Source organism: Centroberyx gerrardi, chromosome 11, assembly GCF_048128805.1.
Source record: "Centroberyx gerrardi isolate f3 chromosome 11, fCenGer3.hap1.cur.20231027, whole genome shotgun sequence".
NCBI classification, from domain to species: Eukaryota; Metazoa; Chordata; class Actinopteri; order Beryciformes; family Berycidae; genus Centroberyx; species Centroberyx gerrardi.
This window is the reverse complement of record NC_136007.1, coordinates 32,517,124-32,540,124: the sequence shown is the minus strand read 5'-3', so window position 1 is coordinate 32,540,124 and position 23,001 is coordinate 32,517,124.

Below are 23,001 nucleotides of genomic sequence, written 5' to 3'. Positions count from 1 at the left end.
TCAGGCTAGCATGATCTGATTTACTGGAGTGACACCTCAATTTAAAGCTCAGATTCAGACCTTTTTATAGACTCCAACATTGTTGATTTTAACCCTTCTGGTGGCTAGCAGCACACTGATGAATTATGGTTACATTCAGCTGTTTTCAAAAGGCCTGCAGCCAACAGGTTTTATATTCTAACTTATCCTCCTGTATTTCTGGTAAACCTGCTTCAAATCAAACATGTTGCACATCAAATTAAAGCTTAGGTTCTCTTCTTTCCATCAATTGTTGGCTTTCCATCCTAGCACAACCTGGCTGCTTAAAATCAGACATTTAGTGTGGTCAATACCACACAGCTTTCAGAGCTGGGTCAGAGGTCAAATCTGTTCTGTATATTTAGCCTGGTCCTTCAGGCTAGCATGATCTGATTTACTGGAGTGACACCTCAATTTAAAGCTCAGATTCAGACCTTTTCATAGAGTCCAACATTGTTGATTTTACCCCTTCTGGTGGCTAGCAGCACACTGATGAATTATGGTTACATTCAGCTGTTTTCAAAAGGCCTGCAGCCAACAGGTTTTATATTCTACCTTATCCTCCTGTATTTCTGGTAAACCTGCTTCAAATCAAACATGTTGCACATCAAATTAAAGCTTAGGTTCTCTTCTTTCCATCAATTGTTGGCTTTCCATCATAGCACAACCTGGCTGCTTAAAATCAGACATTTAGTGTGGTCAATACCACACAGCTTTCAGAGCTGGGTCAGAGGTCAAATCTGTTCTGTATATTTAGCCTGGTCTTTCAGGCTAGCATGATCTGATTTACTGGAATGATACCTCCATGCAAACCTCAGATTCAGACCTTTTCATAGAGTCCAATATTGTTGATTTTAACCCTTCTGGTGGCTAGCAGCACACTGATGAATTATGGTTACATTCAGCTGTTTTCAAAAGGCCTGCAGCCAACTGGTTTTATATTCTAACTTATCCTCCTGTATTTCTGGTAAACCTGCTTCAAATCAAACATGTTGCACATCAAATTAAAGCTTAGGTTCTCTTCTTTCCAACAATTGTTGGCTTTCCATCCTATCACAACCTGGCTGCTTAAAATCAGACATTTAGTGTGGTCAATACCACACAGCTTTCAGAGCTGGGTCAGAGGTCAAATCTGTTCTGTATATTTAGCCTGGTCTTTCAGGCTAGCATGATCTGATTTACTGGAGTGACACCTCAATTTAAAGCTCAGATTCAGACCTTTTCATAGAGTCCAACATTGTTGATTTTAACCCTTCTGGTGGCTAGCAGCACACTGATGAATTATGGTTACATTCAGTTGTTTTCAAAAGGCCTGTAGCCAACAGGTTTTATATTCTAACTTATCCTCCTGTATTTCTGGTAAACCTGCTTCAAATCAAACATGTTGCACATCAAATTAAAGCTTAGGTTCTCTTCTTTCCATCAATTGTTGGCTTTCCATCATAGCACAACCTGGCTGCTTAAAATCAGACATCTAGTGTGGTCAATACCACACAGCTTTCAGAGCTGGGTCAGAGGTCAAATCTGTTCTGTATATTTAGCCTGGTCTTTCAGGCTAGCATGATCTGATTTACTGGAGTGACACCTCAATTTAAAGCTCAGATTCAGACCTTTTCATAGAGTCCAACATTGTTCATTTTAAACCTTCTGGTGGCTAGCAGCACACTGATGAATTATGGTTACATTCAGCTGTTTTCAAAAGGCCTGCAGCCAACTGGTTTTATATTCTACCTTATCCTCCTGTATTTCTGGTAAACCTGCTTCAAATCAAACATGTTGCACATCAAATTAAAGCTTAGGTTCTCTTCTTTCCAACAATTGTTGGCTTTCCATCATAGCACAAGCTGGCTGCTTAAAATCAGACATTTAGTGTGGTCAATACCACACAGCTTTCAGAGCTGGGTCAGAGGTCAAATCTGTTCTGTATATTTAGCCTGGTCTTTCAGGCTAGCATGATCTGATTTACTGGAGTGACACCTCAATTTAAAGCTCAGATTCAGACCTTTTTATAGACTCCAACATTGTTGATTTTAACCCTTCTGGTGGCTAGCAGCACACTGATGAATTATGGTTACATTCAGCTGTTTTCAAAAGGCCTGCAGCCAACAGGTTTTATATTCTAACTTATCCTCCTGTATTTCTGGTAAACCTGCTTCAAATCAAACATGTTGCACATCAAATTAAAGCTTAGGTTCTCTTCTTTCCATCAATTGTTGGCTTTCCATCCTAGCACAACCTGGCTGCTTAAAATCAGACATTTAGTGTGGTCAATACCAGACAGCTTTCAGAGCTGGGTCAGAGGTCAAATCTGTTCTGTATATTTAGCCTGGTCTTTCAGGCTAGCATGATCTGATTTACTGGAGTGACACCTCAATTTAAAGCTCAGATTCAGACCTTTTCATAGAGTCCAACATTGTTGATTTTAACCCTTCTGGTGGCTAGCAGCACACTGATGAATTATGGTTACATTCAGCTGTTTTTAAAAAGCCTGTAGCCAACAGGTTTTCTATTCTAACTTATCCTCCTGTATTTCTGGTAAACCTGCTTCAAATCAAACATGTTGCGCATCAAATTAAAGCTTAGGTTCTCTTCTTTCCATCAATTGTTGGCTTTCCATCATAGCACAACCTGGCTGCTTAAAATCAGACATTTAGTGTGGTCAATACCACACAGCTTTCAGAGCTGGGTCAGAGGTCAAATCTGTTCTGTATATTTAGCCTGGTCCTTCAGGCTAGCATGATCTGATTTACTGGAGTGACACCTCAATTTAAAGCTCAGATTCAGACCTTTTCATAGAGTCCAACATTGTTGATTTTAACCCTTCTGGTGGCTAGCAGCACACTGATGAATTATGGTTATATTCAGCTGTTTTTAAAAGGCCTGCAGCCAACAGGTTTTCTATTCTAACTTATCCTCCTGTATTTCTGGTAAACCTGCTTCAAATCAAACATGTTGCGCATCAAATTAAAGCTTAGGTTCTCTTCTTTCCATCAATTGTTGGCTTTCCATCATAGCACAACCTGGCTGCTTAAAATCAGACATTTAGTGTGGTCAATACCACACAGCTTTCAGAGCTGGGTCAGAGGTCAAATCTGTTCTGTATATTTAGCCTGGTCTTTCAGGCTAGCATGATCTGATTTACTGGAGTGACACCTCAATTTAAAGCTCAGATTCAGACCATTTCATAGAGTCCAACATTGTTAATTTTAAACCTTCTGGTGGCTAGCAGCACACTGATGAATTATGGTTATATTCAACTGTTTTTAAAAGGCCTGCAGCCAACTGGTTTTATATTCTAACTTATCCTCCTGTATTTCTGGTAAACCTGCTTCAAATCAAACATGTTGCGCATCAAATTAAAGCTTAGGTTCTCTTCTTTCCATCAATTGTTGGCTTTCCATCCTAGCACAACCTGGCTGCTTAAAATCAGACATTTAGTGTGGTCAATACCACACAGCTTTCAGAGCTGGGTCAGAGGTCAAATCTGTTCTGTATATTTAGCCTGGTCTTTCAGGCTAGCATGATCTGATTTACTGGAGTGACACCTCAATTTAAAGCTCAGATTCAGACCTTTTCATAGACTCCAACATTGTTGATTTTAACCCTTCTGGTGGCTAGCAGCACACTGATGAATTATGGTTACATTCAGCTGTTTTCAAAAGGCCTGCAGCCAACTGGTTTTCTATTCTAACTTATCCTCCTGTATTTCTGGTAAACCTGCTTCAAATCAAACATGTTGCGCATCAAATTAAAGCTTAGGTTCTCTTCTTTCCATCAATTGTTGGCTTTCCATCATAGCACAACCTGGCTGCTTAAAATCAGACATTTAGTGTGGTCAATACCACACAGCTTTCAGAGCTGGGTCAGAGGTCAAATCTGTTCTGTATATTTAGCCTGGTCTTTCAGGCTAGCATGATCTGATTTACTGGAGTGACACCTCAATTTAAAGCTCAGATTCAGACCTTTTCATAGAGTCCAACATTGTTGATTTTACCCCTTCTGGTGGCTAGCAGCACACTGATGAATTATGGTTACATTCAGCTGTTTTCAAAAGGCCTGCAGCCAACAGGTTTTATATTCTAACTTATCCTCCTGTATTTCTGGTAAACCTGCTTCAAATCAAACATGTTGCACATCAAATTAAAGCTTAGGTTCTCTTCTTTCCAACAATTGTTGGCTTTCCATCATAGCACAAGCTGGCTGCTTAAAATCAGACATTTAGTGTGGTCAATACCACACAGCTTTCAGAGCTGGGTCAGAGGTCAAATCTGTTCTGTATATTTAGCCTGGTCTTTCAGGCTAGCATGATCTGATTTACTGGAGTGACACCTAAATTTAAAGCTCAGATTCAGACCTTTTCATAGAGTCCAACATTGTTGATTTTACCCCTTCTGGTGGCTAGCAGCACACTGATGAATTATGGTTACATTCAGTTGTTTTCAAAAGGCCTGTAGCCAACAGGTTTTATATTCTAACTTATCCTCCTGTATTTCTGGTAAACCTGCTTCAAATCAAACATGTTGCACATCAAATTAAAGCTTAGGTTCTCTTCTTTCCATCAATTGTTGGCTTTCCATCATAGCACAACCTGGCTGCTTAAAATCAGACATCTAGTGTGGTCAATACCACACAGCTTTCAGAGCTGGGTCAGAGGTCAAATCTGTTCTGTATATTTAGCCTGGTCTTTCAGGCTAGCATGATCTGATTTACTGGAGTGACACCTCAATTTAAAGCTCAGATTCAGACCTTTTCATAGAGTCCAACATTGTTGATTTTACCCCTTCTGGTGGCTAGCAGCACACTGATGAATTATGGTTACATTCAGCTGTTTTCAAAAGGCCTGCAGCCAACTGGTTTTATATTCTAACTTATCCTCCTGTATTTCTGGTAAACCTGCTTCAAATCAAACATGTTGCACATCAAATTAAAGCTTAGGTTCTCTTCTTTCCAACAATTGTTGGCTTTCCATCATAGCACAAGCTGGCTGCTTAAAATCAGACATTTAGTGTGGTCAATACCACACAGCTTTCAGAGCTGGGTCAGAGGTCAAATCTGTTCTGTATATTTAGCCTGGTCTTTCAGGCTAGCATGATCTGATTTACTGGAGTGACACCTCAATTTAAAGCTCAGATTCAGACCTTTTTATAGACTCCAACATTGTTGATTTTAACCCTTCTGGTGGCTAGCAGCACACTGATGAATTATGGTTACATTCAGCTGTTTTCAAAAGGCCTGCAGCCAACAGGTTTTATATTCTAACTTATCCTCCTGTATTTCTGGTAAACCTGCTTCAAATCAAACATGTTGCACATCAAATTAAAGCTTAGGTTCTCTTCTTTCCATCAATTGTTGGCTTTCCATCCTAGCACAACCTGGCTGCTTAAAATCAGACATTTAGTGTGGTCAATACCAGACAGCTTTCAGAGCTGGGTCAGAGGTCAAATCTGTTCTGTATATTTAGCCTGGTCTTTCAGGCTAGCATGATCTGATTTACTGGAGTGACACCTCAATTTAAAGCTCAGATTCAGACCTTTTCATAGAGTCCAACATTGTTGATTTTAACCCTTCTGGTGGCTAGCAGCACACTGATGAATTATGGTTACATTCAGCTGTTTTTAAAAGGCCTGTAGCCAACAGGTTTTCTATTCTAACTTATCCTCCTGTATTTCTGGTAAACCTGCTTCAAATCAAACATGTTGCGCATCAAATTAAAGCTTAGGTTCTCTTCTTTCCATCAATTGTTGGCTTTCCATCATAGCACAACCTGGCTGCTTAAAATCAGACATTTAGTGTGGTCAATACCACACAGCTTTCAGAGCTGGGTCAGAGGTCAAATCTGTTCTGTATATTTAGCCTGGTCCTTCAGGCTAGCATGATCTGATTTACTGGAGTGACACCTCAATTTAAAGCTCAGATTCAGACCTTTTCATAGAGTCCAACATTGTTGATTTTACCCCTTCTGGTGGCTAGCAGCACACTGATGAATTATGGTTATATTCAGCTGTTTTTAAAAGGCCTGTAGCCAACAGGTTTTCTATTCTAACTTATCCTCCTGTATTTCTGGTAAACCTGCTTCAAATCAAACATGTTGCGCATCAAATTAAAGCTTAGGTTCTCTTCTTTCCATCAATTGTTGGCTTTCCATCATAGCACAACCTGGCTGCTTAAAATCAGACATTTAGTGTGGTCAATACCACACAGCTTTCAGAGCTGGGTCAGAGGTCAAATCTGTTCTGTATATTTAGCCTGGTCCTTCAGGCTAGCATGATCTGATTTACTGGAGTGACACCTCAATTTAAAGCTCAGATTCAGACCATTTCATAGAGTCCAACATTGTTAATTTTAAACCTTCTGGTGGCTAGCAGCACACTGATGAATTATGGTTATATTCAACTGTTTTTAAAAGGCCTGCAGCCAACTGGTTTTATATTCTAACTTATCCTCCTGTATTTCTGGTAAACCTGCTTCAAATCAAACATGTTGCGCATCAAATTAAAGCTTAGGTTCTCTTCTTTCCATCAATTGTTGGCTTTCCATCATAGCACAACCTGGCTGCTTAAAATCAGACATTTAGTGTGGTCAATACCACACAGCTTTCAGAGCTGGGTCAGAGGTCAAATCTGTTCTGTATATTTAGCCTGGTCCTTCAGGCTAGCATGATCTGATTTACTGGAGTGACACCTCAATTTAAAGCTCAGATTCAGACCTTTTCATAGAGTCCAACATTGTTGATTTTACCCCTTCTGGTGGCTAGCAGCACACTGATGAATTATGGTTACATTCAGCTGTTTTCAAAAGGCCTGCAGCCAACTGGTTTTATATTCTACCTTATCCTCCTGTATTTCTGGTAAACCTGCTTCAAATCAAACATGTTGCACATCAAATTAAAGCTTAGGTTCTCTTCTTTCCATCAATTGTTGGCTTTCCATCATAGCACAACCTGGCTGCTTAAAATCAGACATTTAGTGTGGTCAATACCACACAGCTTTCAGAGCTGGGTCAGAGGTCAAATCTGTTCTGTATATTTAGCCTGGTCTTTCAGGCTAGCATGATCTGATTTACTGGAGTGACACCTCAATTTAAAGCTCAGATTCAGACCTTTTTATAGACTCCTACATTGTTGATTTTAACCCTTCTGGTGGCTAGCAGCACACTGATGAATTATGGTTACATTCAGCTGTTTTCAAAAGGCCTGCAGCCAACAGGTTTTATATTCTAACTTATCCTCCTGTATTTCTGGTAAACCTGCTTCAAATCAAACATGTTGCACATCAAATTAAAGCTTAGGTTCTCTTCTTTCCATCAATTGTTGGCTTTCCATCCTAGCACAACCTGGCTGCTTAAAATCAGACATTTAGTGTGGTCAATACCACACAGCTTTCAGAGCTGGGTCAGAGGTCAAATCTGTTCTGTATATTTAGCCTGGTCTTTCAGGCTAGCATGATCTGATTTACTGGAGTGACACCTCAATTTAAAGCTCAGATTCAGACCTTTTCATAGACTCCAACATTGTTGATTTTAACCCTTCTGGTGGCTAGCAGCACACTGATGAATTATGGTTACATTCAGCTGTTTTCAAAAGGCCTGCAGCCAACTGGTTTTCTATTCTAACTTATCCTCCTGTATTTCTGGTAAACCTGCTTCAAATCAAACATGTTGCGCATCAAATTAAAGCTTAGGTTCTCTTCTTTCCATCAATTGTTGGCTTTCCATCATAGCACAACCTGGCTGCTTAAAATCAGACATTTAGTGTGGTCAATACCACACAGCTTTCAGAGCTGGGTCAGAGGTCAAATCTGTTCTGTATATTTAGCCTGGTCTTTCAGGCTAGCATGATCTGATTTACTGGAGTGACACCTCAATTTAAAGCTCAGATTCAGACCTTTTCATAGAGTCCAACATTGTTGATTTTACCCCTTCTGGTGGCTAGCAGCACACTGATGAATTATGGTTACATTCAGCTGTTTTCAAAAGGCCTGCAGCCAACAGGTTTTATATTCTAACTTATCCTCCTGTATTTCTGGTAAACCTGCTTCAAATCAAACATGTTGCACATCAAATTAAAGCTTAGGTTCTCTTCTTTCCATCAATTGTTGGCTTTCCATCCTAGCACAACCTGGCTGCTTAAAATCAGACATTTAGTGTGGTCAATACCACACAGCTTTCAGAGCTGGGTCAGAGGTCAAATCTGTTCTGTATATTTAGCCTGGTCTTTCAGGCTAGCATGATCTGATTTACTGGAGTGACACCTCAATTTAAAGCTCAGATTCAGACCTTTTCATAGACTCCAACATTGTTGATTTTAACCCTTCTGGTGGCTAGCAGCACACTGATGAATTATGGTTACATTCAGCTGTTTTCAAAAGGCCTGCAGCCAACTGGTTTTCTATTCTAACTTATCCTCCTGTATTTCTGGTAAACCTGCTTCAAATCAAACATGTTGCGCATCAAATTAAAGCTTAGGTTCTCTTCTTTCCATCAATTGTTGGCTTTCCATCATAGCACAACCTGGCTGCTTAAAATCAGACATTTAGTGTGGTCAATACCACACAGCTTTCAGAGCTGGGTCAGAGGTCAAATCTGTTCTGTATATTTAGCCTGGTCTTTCAGGCTAGCATGATCTGATTTACTGGAGTGACACCTCAATTTAAAGCTCAGATTCAGACCTTTTCATAGAGTCCAACATTGTTGATTTTACCCCTTCTGGTGGCTAGCAGCACACTGATGAATTATGGTTACATTCAGCTGTTTTCAAAAGGCCTGCAGCCAACTGGTTTTATATTCTAACTTATCCTCCTGTATTTCTGGTAAACCTGCTTCAAATCAAACATGTTGCACATCAAATTAAAGCTTAGGTTCTCTTCTTTCCAACAATTGTTGGCTTTCCATCCTATCACAACCTGGCTGCTTAAAATCAGACATTTAGTGTGGTCAATACCACACAGCTTTCAGAGCTGGGTCAGAGGTCAAATCTGTTCTGTATATTTAGCCTGGTCTTTCAGGCTAGCATGATCTGATTTACTGGAGTGACACCTCAATTTAAAGCTCAGATTCAGACCTTTTCATAGAGTCCAACATTGTTGATTTTACCCCTTCTGGTGGCTAGCAGCACACTGATGAATTATGGTTACATTCAGCTGTTTTCAAAAGGCCTGCAGCCAACAGGTTTTATATTCTAACTTATCCTCCTGTATTTCTGGTAAACCTGCTTCAAATCAAACATGTTGCACATCAAATTAAAGCTTAGGTTCTCTTCTTTCCATCAATTGTTGGCTTTCCATCCTAGCACAACCTGGCTGCTTAAAATCAGACATTTAGTGTGGTCAATACCACACAGCTTTCAGAGCTGGGTCAGAGGTCAAATCTGTTCTGTATATTTAGCCTGGTCTTTCAGGCTAGCATGATCTGATTTACTGGAGTGACACCTCAATTTAAAGCTCAGATTCAGACCTTTTCATAGACTCCAACATTGTTGATTTTAACCCTTCTGGTGGCTAGCAGCACACTGATGAATTATGGTTACATTCAGCTGTTTTCAAAAGGCCTGCAGCCAACTGGTTTTCTATTCTAACTTATCCTCCTGTATTTCTGGTAAACCTGCTTCAAATCAAACATGTTGCGCATCAAATTAAAGCTTAGGTTCTCTTCTTTCCATCAATTGTTGGCTTTCCATCATAGCACAACCTGGCTGCTTAAAATCAGACATTTAGTGTGGTCAATACCACACAGCTTTCAGAGCTGGGTCAGAGGTCAAATCTGTTCTGTATATTTAGCCTGGTCTTTCAGGCTAGCATGATCTGATTTACTGGAGTGACACCTCAATTTAAAGCTCAGATTCAGACCTTTTCATAGAGTCCAACATTGTTGATTTTACCCCTTCTGGTGGCTAGCAGCACACTGATGAATTATGGTTACATTCAGCTGTTTTCAAAAGGCCTGCAGCCAACTGGTTTTATATTCTAACTTATCCTCCTGTATTTCTGGTAAACCTGCTTCAAATCAAACATGTTGCACATCAAATTAAGGCTTAGGTTCTCTTCTTTCCAACAATTGTTGGCTTTCCATCCTATCACAACCTGGCTGCTTAAAATCAGACATTTAGTGTGGTCAATACCACACAGCTTTCAGAGCTGGGTCAGAGGTCAAATCTGTTCTGTATATTTAGCCTGGTCTTTCAGGCTAGCATGATCTGATTTACTGGAGTGACACCTCAATTTAAAGCTCAGATTCAGACCTTTTCATAGAGTCCAACATTGTTGATTTTACCCCTTCTGGTGGCTAGCAGCACACTGATGAATTATGGTTACATTCAGTTGTTTTCAAAAGGCCTGTAGCCAACAGGTTTTATATTCTAACTTATCCTCCTGTATTTCTGGTAAACCTGCTTCAAATCAAACATGTTGCACATCAAATTAAAGCTTAGGTTCTCTTCTTTCCATCAATTGTTGGCTTTCCATCCTATCACAACCTGGCTGCTTAAAATCAGACATCTAGTGTGGTCAATACCACACAGCTTTCAGAGCTGGGTCAGAGGTCAAATCTGTTCTGTATATTTAGCCTGGTCTTTCAGGCTAGCATGATCTGATTTACTGGAGTGACACCTCAATTTAAAGCTCAGATTCAGACCTTTTCATAGAGTCCAACATTGTTGATTTTACCCCTTCTGGTGGCTAGCAGCACACTGATGAATTATGGTTACATTCAGCTGTTTTCAAAAGGCCTGCAGCCAACTGGTTTTATATTCTAACTTATCCTCCTGTATTTCTGGTAAACCTGCTTCAAATCAAACATGTTGCACATCAAATTAAAGCTTAGGTTCTCTTCTTTCCAACAATTGTTGGCTTTCCATCCTATCACAACCTGGCTGCTTAAAATCAGACATTTAGTGTGGTCAATACCACACAGCTTTCAGAGCTGGGTCAGAGGTCAAATCTGTTCTGTATATTTAGCCTGGTCCTTCAGGCTAGCATGATCTGATTTACTGGAGTGACACCTCAATTTAAAGCTCAGATTCAGACCATTTCATAGAGTCCAACATTGTTAATTTTAAACCTTCTGGTGGCTAGCAGCACACTGATGAATTATGGTTATATTCAACTGTTTTTAAAAGGCCTGCAGCCAACTGGTTTTATATTCTAACTTATCCTCCTGTATTTCTGGTAAACCTGCTTCAAATCAAACATGTTGCGCATCAAATTAAAGCTTAGGTTCTCTTCTTTCCATCAATTGTTGGCTTTCCATCATAGCACAACCTGGCTGCTTAAAATCAGACATTTAGTGTGGTCAATACCACACAGCTTTCAGAGCTGGGTCAGAGGTCAAATCTGTTCTGTATATTTAGCCTGGTCCTTCAGGCTAGCATGATCTGATTTACTGGAGTGACACCTCAATTTAAAGCTCAGATTCAGACCTTTTCATAGAGTCCAACATTGTTGATTTTACCCCTTCTGGTGGCTAGCAGCACACTGATGAATTATGGTTACATTCAGCTGTTTTCAAAAGGCCTGCAGCCAACAGGTTTTATATTCTACCTTATCCTCCTGTATTTCTGGTAAACCTGCTTCAAATCAAACATGTTGCACATCAAATTAAAGCTTAGGTTCTCTTCTTTCCATCAATTGTTGGCTTTCCATCATAGCACAACCTGGCTGCTTAAAATCAGACATTTAGTGTGGTCAATACCACACAGCTTTCAGAGCTGGGTCAGAGGTCAAATCTGTTCTGTATATTTAGCCTGGTCTTTCAGGCTAGCATGATCTGATTTACTGGAGTGACACCTCAATTTAAAGCTCAGATTCAGACCTTTTCATAGACTCCAACATTGTTGATTTTAACCCTTCTGGTGGCTAGCAGCACACTGATGAATTATGGTTACATTCAGCTGTTTTCAAAAGGCCTGCAGCCAACTGGTTTTCTATTCTAACTTATCCTCCTGTATTTCTGGTAAACCTGCTTCAAATCAAACATGTTGCGCATCAAATTAAAGCTTAGGTTCTCTTCTTTCCATCAATTGTTGGCTTTCCATCCTAGCACAACCTGGCTGCTTAAAATCAGACATTTAGTGTGGTCAATACCACACAGCTTTCAGAGCTGGGTCAGAGGTCAAATCTGTTCTGTATATTTAGCCTGGTCCTTCAGGCTAGCATGATCTGATTTACTGGAGTGACACCTCAATTTAAAGCTCAGATTCAGACCTTTTCATAGAGTCCAACATTGTTCATTTTAAACCTTCTGGTGGCTAGCAGCACACTGATGAATTATGGTTACATTCAACTGTTTTCAAAAGGCCTGCAGCCAACAGGTTTTATATTCTAAAGTATCCTCCTGTATTTCTGGTAAACCTGCTTCAAATCAAACATGTTGCACATCAAATTAAAGCTTAGGTTCTCTTCTTTCCATCAATTGTTGGCTTTCCATCCTATCACAACCTGGCTGCTTAAAATCAGACATCTAGTGTGGTCAATACCACACAGCTTTCAGAGCTGGGTCAGAGGTCAAATCTGTTCTGTATATTTAGCCTGGTCTTTCAGGCTAGCATGATCTGATTTACTGGAGTGACACCTCAATTTAAAGCTCAGATTCAGACCTTTTCATAGAGTCCAACATTGTTGATTTTACCCCTTCTGGTGGCTAGCAGCACACTGATGAATTATGGTTACATTCAGCTGTTTTCAAAAGGCCTGCAGCCAACTGGTTTTATATTCTAACTTATCCTCCTGTATTTCTGGTAAACCTGCTTCAAATCAAACATGTTGCACATCAAATTAAAGCTTAGGTTCTCTTCTTTCCAACAATTGTTGGCTTTCCATCCTATCACAACCTGGCTGCTTAAAATCAGACATTTAGTGTGGTCAATACCACACAGCTTTCAGAGCTGGGTCAGAGGTCAAATCTGTTCTGTATATTTAGCCTGGTCTTTCAGGCTAGCATGATCTGATTTACTGGAGTGACACCTCAATTTAAAGCTCAGATTCAGACCTTTTCATAGAGTCCAACATTGTTGATTTTACCCCTTCTGGTGGCTAGCAGCACACTGATGAATTATGGTTACATTCAGTTGTTTTCAAAAGGCCTGTAGCCAACAGGTTTTATATTCTAACTTATCCTCCTGTATTTCTGGTAAACCTGCTTCAAATCAAACATGTTGCACATCAAATTAAAGCTTAGGTTCTCTTCTTTCCATCAATTGTTGGCTTTCCATCATAGCACAACCTGGCTGCTTAAAATCAGACATCTAGTGTGGTCAATACCACACAGCTTTCAGAGCTGGGTCAGAGGTCAAATCTGTTCTGTATATTTAGCCTGGTCTTTCAGGCTAACATGATCTGATTTACTGGAGTGACACCTCAATTTAAAGCTCAGATTCAGACCTTTTCATAGAGTCCAACATTGTTCATTTTAAACCTTCTGGTGGCTAGCAGCACACTGATGAATTATGGTTACATTCAACTGTTTTCAAAAGGCCTGCAGCCAACAGGTTTTATATTCTAAAGTATCCTCCTGTATTTCTGGTAAACCTGCTTCAAATCAAACATGTTGCACATCAAATTAAAGCTTAGGTTCTCTTCTTTCCATCAATTGTTGGCTTTCCATCCTAGCACAACCTGGCTGCTTAAAATCAGACATTTAGTGTGGTCAATACCACACAGCTTTCAGAGCTGGGTCAGAGGTCAAATCTGTTCTGTATATTTAGCCTGGTCTTTCAGGCTAGCATGATCTGATTTACTGGAGTGACACCTCAATTTAAAGCTCAGATTCAGACCTTTTCATAGACTCCAACATTGTTGATTTTAACCCTTCTGGTGGCTAGCAGCACACTGATGAATTATGGTTACATTCAGCTGTTTTCAAAAGGCCTGCAGCCAACTGGTTTTCTATTCTAACTTATCCTCCTGTATTTCTGGTAAACCTGCTTCAAATCAAACATGTTGCGCATCAAATTAAAGCTTAGGTTCTCTTCTTTCCATCAATTGTTGGCTTTCCATCCTAGCACAACCTGGCTGCTTAAAATCAGACATTTAGTGTGGTCAATACCACACAGCTTTCAGAGCTGGGTCAGAGGTCAAATCTGTTCTGTATATTTAGCCTGGTCCTTCAGGCTAGCATGATCTGATTTACTGGAGTGACACCTCAATTTAAAGCTCAGATTCAGACCTTTTCATAGAGTCCAACATTGTTGATTTTACCCCTTCTGGTGGCTAGCAGCACACTGATGAATTATGGTTACATTCAGCTGTTTTCAAAAGGCCTGCAGCCAACAGGTTTTATATTCTACCTTATCCTCCTGTATTTCTGGTAAACCTGCTTCAAATCAAACATGTTGCACATCAAATTAAAGCTTAGGTTCTCTTCTTTCCATCAATTGTTGGCTTTCCATCATAGCACAACCTGGCTGCTTAAAATCAGACATCTAGTGTGGTCAATACCACACAGCTTTCAGAGCTGGGTCAGAGGTCAAATCTGTTCTGTATATTTAGCCTGGTCCTTCAGGCTAGCATGATCTGATTTACTGGAGTGACACCTCAATTTAAAGCTCAGATTCAGACCTTTTCATAGAGTCCAACATTGTTGATTTTACCCCTTCTGGTGGCTAGCAGCACACTGATGAATTATGGTTACATTCAGCTGTTTTCAAAAGGCCTGCAGCCAACAGGTTTTATATTCTAACTTATCCTCCTGTATTTCTGGTAAACCTGCTTCAAATCAAACATGTTGCACATCAAATTAAAGCTTAGGTTCTCTTCTTTCCATCAATTGTTGGCTTTCCATCATAGCACAACCTGGCTGCTTAAAATCAGACATCTAGTGTGGTCAATACCACACAGCTTTCAGAGCTGGGTCAGAGGTCAAATCTGTTCTGTATATTTAGCCTGGTCTTTCAGGCTAGCATGATCTGATTTACTGGAGTGACACCTCAATTTAAAGCTCAGATTCAGACCTTTTCATAGAGTCCAACATTGTTGATTTTACCCCTTCTGGTGGCTAGCAGCACACTGATGAATTATGGTTACATTCAGCTGTTTTCAAAAGGCCTGCAGCCAACTGGTTTTATATTCTAACTTATCCTCCTGTATTTCTGGTAAACCTGCTTCAAATCAAACATGTTGCACATCAAATTAAAGCTTAGGTTCTCTTCTTTCCAACAATTGTTGGCTTTCCATCCTATCACAACCTGGCTGCTTAAAATCAGACATTTAGTGTGGTCAATACCACACAGCTTTCAGAGCTGGGTCAGAGGTCAAATCTGTTCTGTATATTTAGCCTGGTCTTTCAGGCTAGCATGATCTGATTTACTGGAGTGACACCTCAATTTAAAGCTCAGATTCAGACCTTTTCATAGAGTCCAACATTGTTGATTTTACCCCTTCTGGTGGCTAGCAGCACACTGATGAATTATGGTTACATTCAGTTGTTTTCAAAAGGCCTGTAGCCAACAGGTTTTATATTCTAACTTATCCTCCTGTATTTCTGGTAAACCTGCTTCAAATCAAACATGTTGCACATCAAATTAAAGCTTAGGTTCTCTTCTTTCCATCAATTGTTGGCTTTCCATCATAGCACAACCTGGCTGCTTAAAATCAGACATCTAGTGTGGTCAATACCACACAGCTTTCAGAGCTGGGTCAGAGGTCAAATCTGTTCTGTATATTTAGCCTGGTCTTTCAGGCTAGCATGATCTGATTTACTGGAGTGACACCTCAATTTAAAGCTCAGATTCAGACCTTTTCATAGAGTCCAACATTGTTGATTTTACCCCTTCTGGTGGCTAGCAGCACACTGATGAATTATGGTTACATTCAGCTGTTTTCAAAAGGCCTGCAGCCAACTGGTTTTATATTCTAACTTATCCTCCTGTATTTCTGGTAAACCTGCTTCAAATCAAACATGTTGCACATCAAATTAAAGCTTAGGTTCTCTTCTTTCCAACAATTGTTGGCTTTCCATCCTATCACAACCTGGCTGCTTAAAATCAGACATTTAGTGTGGTCAATACCACACAGCTTTCAGAGCTGGGTCAGAGGTCAAATCTGTTCTGTATATTTAGCCTGGTCTTTCAGGCTAGCATGATCTGATTTACTGGAGTGACACCTCAATTTAAAGCTCAGATTCAGACCTTTTCATAGAGTCCAACATTGTTGATTTTACCCCTTCTGGTGGCTAGCAGCACACTGATGAATTATGGTTACATTCAGTTGTTTTCAAAAGGCCTGTAGCCAACAGGTTTTATATTCTAACTTATCCTCCTGTATTTCTGGTAAACCTGCTTCAAATCAAACATGTTGCACATCAAATTAAAGCTTAGGTTCTCTTCTTTCCAACAATTGTTGGCTTTCCATCCTATCACAACCTGGCTGCTTAAAATCAGACATTTAGTGTGGTCAATACCACACAGCTTTCAGAGCTGGGTCAGAGGTCAAATCTGTTCTGTATATTTAGCCTGGTCTTTCAGGCTAGCATGATCTGATTTACTGGAGTGACACCTCAATTTAAAGCTCAGATTCAGACCTTTTCATAGAGTCCAACATTGTTGATTTTACCCCTTCTGGTGGCTAGCAGCACACTGATGAATTATGGTTACATTCAGTTGTTTTCAAAAGGCCTGTAGCCAACAGGTTTTATATTCTAACTTATCCTCCTGTATTTCTGGTAAACCTGCTTCAAATCAAACATGTTGCACATCAAATTAAAGCTTAGGTTCTCTTCTTTCCAACAATTGTTGGCTTTCCATCCTATCACAACCTGGCTGCTTAAAATCAGACATTTAGTGTGGTCAATACCACACAGCTTTCAGAGCTGGGTCAGAGGTCAAATCTGTTCTGTATATTTAGCCTGGTCTTTCAGGCTAGCATGATCTGATTTACTGGAGTGACACCTCAATTTAAAGCTCAGATTCAGACCTTTTCATAGAGTCCAACATTGTTGATTTTACCCCTTCTGGTGGCTAGCAGCACACTGATGAATTATGGTTACATTCAGTTGTTTTCAAAAGGCCTGTAGCCAACAGGTTTTATATTCTAACTTATCCTCCTGTATTTCTGGTAAACCTGCTTCAAATCAAACATGTTGCACATCAAATTAAAGCTTAGGTTCTCTTCTTTCCATCAATTCTTGGCTTTCCATCATAGCACAACCTGGCTGCTTAAAATCAGACATCTAGTGTGGTCAATACCACACAGCTTTCAGAGCTGGGTCAGAGGTCAAATCTGTTCTGTATATTTAGCCTGGTCTTTCAGGCTAGCATGATCTGATTTACTGGAGTGACACCTCAATTTAAAGCTCAGATTCAGACCTTTTCATAGACTCCAACATTGTTGATTTTAACCCTTCTGGTGGCTAGCAGCACACTGATGAATTATGGTTACATTCAGCTGTTTTCAAAAGGCCTGCAGCCAACTGGTTTTCTATTCTAACTTATCCTCCTGTATTTCTGGTAAACCTGCTTCAAATCAAACATGTTGCGCATCAAATTAAAGCTTAGGTTCTCTTCTTTCCATCAATTGTTGGCTTTCCATCATAGCACAACCTGGCTGCTTAAAATCAGACATTTAGTGTGGTCAATACCACACAGCTTTCAGAGCTGGGTCAGAGGTCAAATCTGTTCTGTATATTTAGCCTGGTCTTTCAGGCTAGCATGATCTGATTTACTGGAGTGACACCTCAATTTAAAGCTCAGATTCAGACCTTTTCATAGAGTCCAACATTGTTGATTTTACCCCTTCTGGTGGCTAGCAGCACACTGATGAATTATGGTTACATTCAGCTGTTTTCAAAAGGCCTGCAGCCAACTGGTTTTATATTCTAACTTATCCTCCTGTATTTCTGGTAAACCTGCTTCAAATCAAACATGTTGCACATCAAATTAAAGCTTAGGTTCTCTTCTTTCCAACAATTGTTGGCTTTCCATCCTATCACAACCTGGCTGCTTAAAATCAGACATTTAGTGTGGTCAATACCACACAGCTTTCAGAGCTGGGTCAGAGGTCAAATCTGTTCTGTATATTTAGCCTGGTCTTTCAGGCTAGCATGATCTGATTTACTGGAGTGACACCTCAATTTAAAGCTCAGATTCAGACCTTTTCATAGAGTCCAACATTGTTGATTTTACCCCTTCTGGTGGCTAGCAGCACACTGATGAATTATGGTTACATTCAGCTGTTTTCAAAAGGCCTGCAGCCAACAGGTTTTATATTCTAACTTATCCTCCTGTATTTCTGGTAAACCTGCTTCAAATCAAACATGTTGCACATCAAATTAAAGCTTAGGTTCTCTTCTTTCCATCAATTGTTGGCTTTCCATCCTAGCACAACCTGGCTGCTTAAAATCAGACATTTAGTGTGGTCAATACCACACAGCTTTCAGAGCTGGGTCAGAGGTCAAATCTGTTCTGTATATTTAGCCTGGTCTTTCAGGCTAGCATGATCTGATTTACTGGAGTGACACCTCAATTTAAAGCTCAGATTCAGACCTTTTCATAGACTCCAACATTGTTGATTTTAACCCTTCTGGTGGCTAGCAGCACACTGATGAATTATGGTTACATTCAGCTGTTTTCAAAAGGCCTGCAGCCAACTGGTTTTCTATTCTAACTTATCCTCCTGTATTTCTGGTAAACCTGCTTCAAATCAAACATGTTGCGCATCAAATTAAAGCTTAGGTTCTCTTCTTTCCATCAATTGTTGGCTTTCCATCATAGCACAACCTGGCTGCTTAAAATCAGACATTTAGTGTGGTCAATACCACACAGCTTTCAGAGCTGGGTCAGAGGTCAAATCTGTTCTGTATATTTAGCCTGGTCTTTCAGGCTAGCATGATCTGATTTACTGGAGTGACACCTCAATTTAAAGCTCAGATTCAGACCTTTTCATGGAGTCCAACATTGTTGATTTTACCCCTTCTGGTGGCTAGCAGCACACTGATGAATTATGGTTACATTCAGCTGTTTTCAAAAGGCCTGCAGCCAACTGGTTTTATATTCTAACTTATCCTCCTGTATTTCTGGTAAACCTGCTTCAAATCAAACATGTTGCACATCAAATTAAGGCTTAGGTTCTCTTCTTTCCAACAATTGTTGGCTTTCCATCCTATCACAACCTGGCTGCTTAAAATCAGACATTTAGTGTGGTCAATACCACACAGCTTTCAGAGCTGGGTCAGAGGTCAAATCTGTTCTGTATATTTAGCCTGGTCTTTCAGGCTAGCATGATCTGATTTACTGGAGTGACACCTCAATTTAAAGCTCAGATTCAGACCTTTTCATAGAGTCCAACATTGTTGATTTTACCCCTTCTGGTGGCTAGCAGCACACTGATGAATTATGGTTACATTCAGTTGTTTTCAAAAGGCCTGTAGCCAACAGGTTTTATATTCTAACTTATCCTCCTGTATTTCTGGTAAACCTGCTTCAAATCAAACATGTTGCACATCAAATTAAAGCTTAGGTTCTCTTCTTTCCATCAATTGTTGGCTTTCCATCCTATCACAACCTGGCTGCTTAAAATCAGACATCTAGTGTGGTCAATACCACACAGCTTTCAGAGCTGGGTCAGAGGTCAAATCTGTTCTGTATATTTAGCCTGGTCTTTCAGGCTAGCATGATCTGATTTACTGGAGTGACACCTCAATTTAAAGCTCAGATTCAGACCTTTTCATAGAGTCCAACATTGTTGATTTTACCCCTTCTGGTGGCTAGCAGCACACTGATGAATTATGGTTACATTCAGCTGTTTTCAAAAGGCCTGCAGCCAACTGGTTTTATATTCTAACTTATCCTCCTGTATTTCTGGTAAACCTGCTTCAAATCAAACATGTTGCACATCAAATTAAAGCTTAGGTTCTCTTCTTTCCAACAATTGTTGGCTTTCCATCCTATCACAACCTGGCTGCTTAAAATCAGACATTTAGTGTGGTCAATACCACACAGCTTTCAGAGCTGGGTCAGAGGTCAAATCTGTTCTGTATATTTAGCCTGGTCCTTCAGGCTAGCATGATCTGATTTACTGGAGTGACACCTCAATTTAAAGCTCAGATTCAGACCATTTCATAGAGTCCAACATTGTTAATTTTAAACCTTCTGGTGGCTAGCAGCACACTGATGAATTATGGTTATATTCAACTGTTTTTAAAAGGCCTGCAGCCAACTGGTTTTATATTCTAACTTATCCTCCTGTATTTCTGGTAAACCTGCTTCAAATCAAACATGTTGCGCATCAAATTAAAGCTTAGGTTCTCTTCTTTCCATCAATTGTTGGCTTTCCATCATAGCACAACCTGGCTGCTTAAAATCAGACATTTAGTGTGGTCAATACCACACAGCTTTCAGAGCTGGGTCAGAGGTCAAATCTGTTCTGTATATTTAGCCTGGTCCTTCAGGCTAGCATGATCTGATTTACTGGAGTGACACCTCAATTTAAAGCTCAGATTCAGACCTTTTCATAGAGTCCAACATTGTTGATTTTACCCCTTCTGGTGGCTAGCAGCACACTGATGAATTATGGTTACATTCAGCTGTTTTCAAAAGGCCTGCAGCCAACAGGTTTTATATTCTACCTTATCCTCCTGTATTTCTGGTAAACCTGCTTCAAATCAAACATGTTGCACATCAAATTAAAGCTTAGGTTCTCTTCTTTCCATCAATTGTTGGCTTTCCATCATAGCACAACCTGGCTGCTTAAAATCAGACATTTAGTGTGGTCAATACCACACAGCTTTCAGAGCTGGGTCAGAGGTCAAATCTGTTCTGTATATTTAGCCTGGTCTTTCAGGCTAGCATGATCTGATTTACTGGAGTGACACCTCAATTTAAAGCTCAGATTCAGACCTTTTCATAGACTCCAACATTGTTGATTTTAACCCTTCTGGTGGCTAGCAGCACACTGATGAATTATGGTTACATTCAGCTGTTTTCAAAAGGCCTGCAGCCAACTGGTTTTCTATTCTAACTTATCCTCCTGTATTTCTGGTAAACCTGCTTCAAATCAAACATGTTGCGCATCAAATTAAAGCTTAGGTTCTCTTCTTTCCATCAATTGTTGGCTTTCCATCCTAGCACAACCTGGCTGCTTAAAATCAGACATTTAGTGTGGTCAATACCACACAGCTTTCAGAGCTGGGTCAGAGGTCAAATCTGTTCTGTATATTTAGCCTGGTCCTTCAGGCTAGCATGATCTGATTTACTGGAGTGACACCTCAATTTAAAGCTCAGATTCAGACCTTTTCATAGAGTCCAACATTGTTCATTTTAAACCTTCTGGTGGCTAGCAGCACACTGATGAATTATGGTTACATTCAACTGTTTTCAAAAGGCCTGCAGCCAACAGGTTTTATATTCTAAAGTATCCTCCTGTATTTCTGGTAAACCTGCTTCAAATCAAACATGTTGCACATCAAATTAAAGCTTAGGTTCTCTTCTTTCCATCAATTGTTGGCTTTCCATCCTATCACAACCTGGCTGCTTAAAATCAGACATCTAGTGTGGTCAATACCACACAGCTTTCAGAGCTGGGTCAGAGGTCAAATCTGTTCTGTATATTTAGCCTGGTCTTTCAGGCTAGCATGATCTGATTTACTGGAGTGACACCTCAATTTAAAGCTCAGATTCAGACCTTTTCATAGAGTCCAACATTGTTGATTTTACCCCTTCTGGTGGCTAGCAGCACACTGATGAATTATGGTTACATTCAGCTGTTTTCAAAAGGCCTGCAGCCAACTGGTTTTATATTCTAACTTATCCTCCTGTATTTCTGGTAAACCTGCTTCAAATCAAACATGTTGCACATCAAATTAAAGCTTAGGTTCTCTTCTTTCCAACAATTGTTGGCTTTCCATCCTATCACAACCTGGCTGCTTAAAATCAGACATTTAGTGTGGTCAATACCACACAGCTTTCAGAGCTGGGTCAGAGGTCAAATCTGTTCTGTATATTTAGCCTGGTCTTTCAGGCTAGCATGATCTGATTTACTGGAGTGACACCTCAATTTAAAGCTCAGATTCAGACCTTTTCATAGAGTCCAACATTGTTGATTTTACCCCTTCTGGTGGCTAGCAGCACACTGATGAATTATGGTTACATTCAGTTGTTTTCAAAAGGCCTGTAGCCAACAGGTTTTATATTCTAACTTATCCTCCTGTATTTCTGGTAAACCTGCTTCAAATCAAACATGTTGCACATCAAATTAAAGCTTAGGTTCTCTTCTTTCCATCAATTGTTGGCTTTCCATCATAGCACAACCTGGCTGCTTAAAATCAGACATCTAGTGTGGTCAATACCACACAGCTTTCAGAGCTGGGTCAGAGGTCAAATCTGTTCTGTATATTTAGCCTGGTCTTTCAGGCTAGCATGATCTGATTTACTGGAGTGACACCTCAATTTAAAGCTCAGATTCAGACCTTTTCATAGAGTCCAACATTGTTCATTTTAAACCTTCTGGTGGCTAGCAGCACACTGATGAATTATGGTTACATTCAACTGTTTTCAAAAGGCCTGCAGCCAACAGGTTTTATATTCTAAAGTATCCTCCTGTATTTCTGGTAAACCTGCTTCAAATCAAACATGTTGCACATCAAATTAAAGCTTAGGTTCTCTTCTTTCCATCAATTGTTGGCTTTCCATCCTAGCACAACCTGGCTGCTTAAAATCAGACATTTAGTGTGGTCAATACCACACAGCTTTCAGAGCTGGGTCAGAGGTCAAATCTGTTCTGTATATTTAGCCTGGTCTTTCAGGCTAGCATGATCTGATTTACTGGAGTGACACCTCAATTTAAAGCTCAGATTCAGACCTTTTCATAGACTCCAACATTGTTGATTTTAACCCTTCTGGTGGCTAGCAGCACACTGATGAATTATGGTTACATTCAGCTGTTTTCAAAAGGCCTGCAGCCAACTGGTTTTCTATTCTAACTTATCCTCCTGTATTTCTGGTAAACCTGCTTCAAATCAAACATGTTGCGCATCAAATTAAAGCTTAGGTTCTCTTCTTTCCAT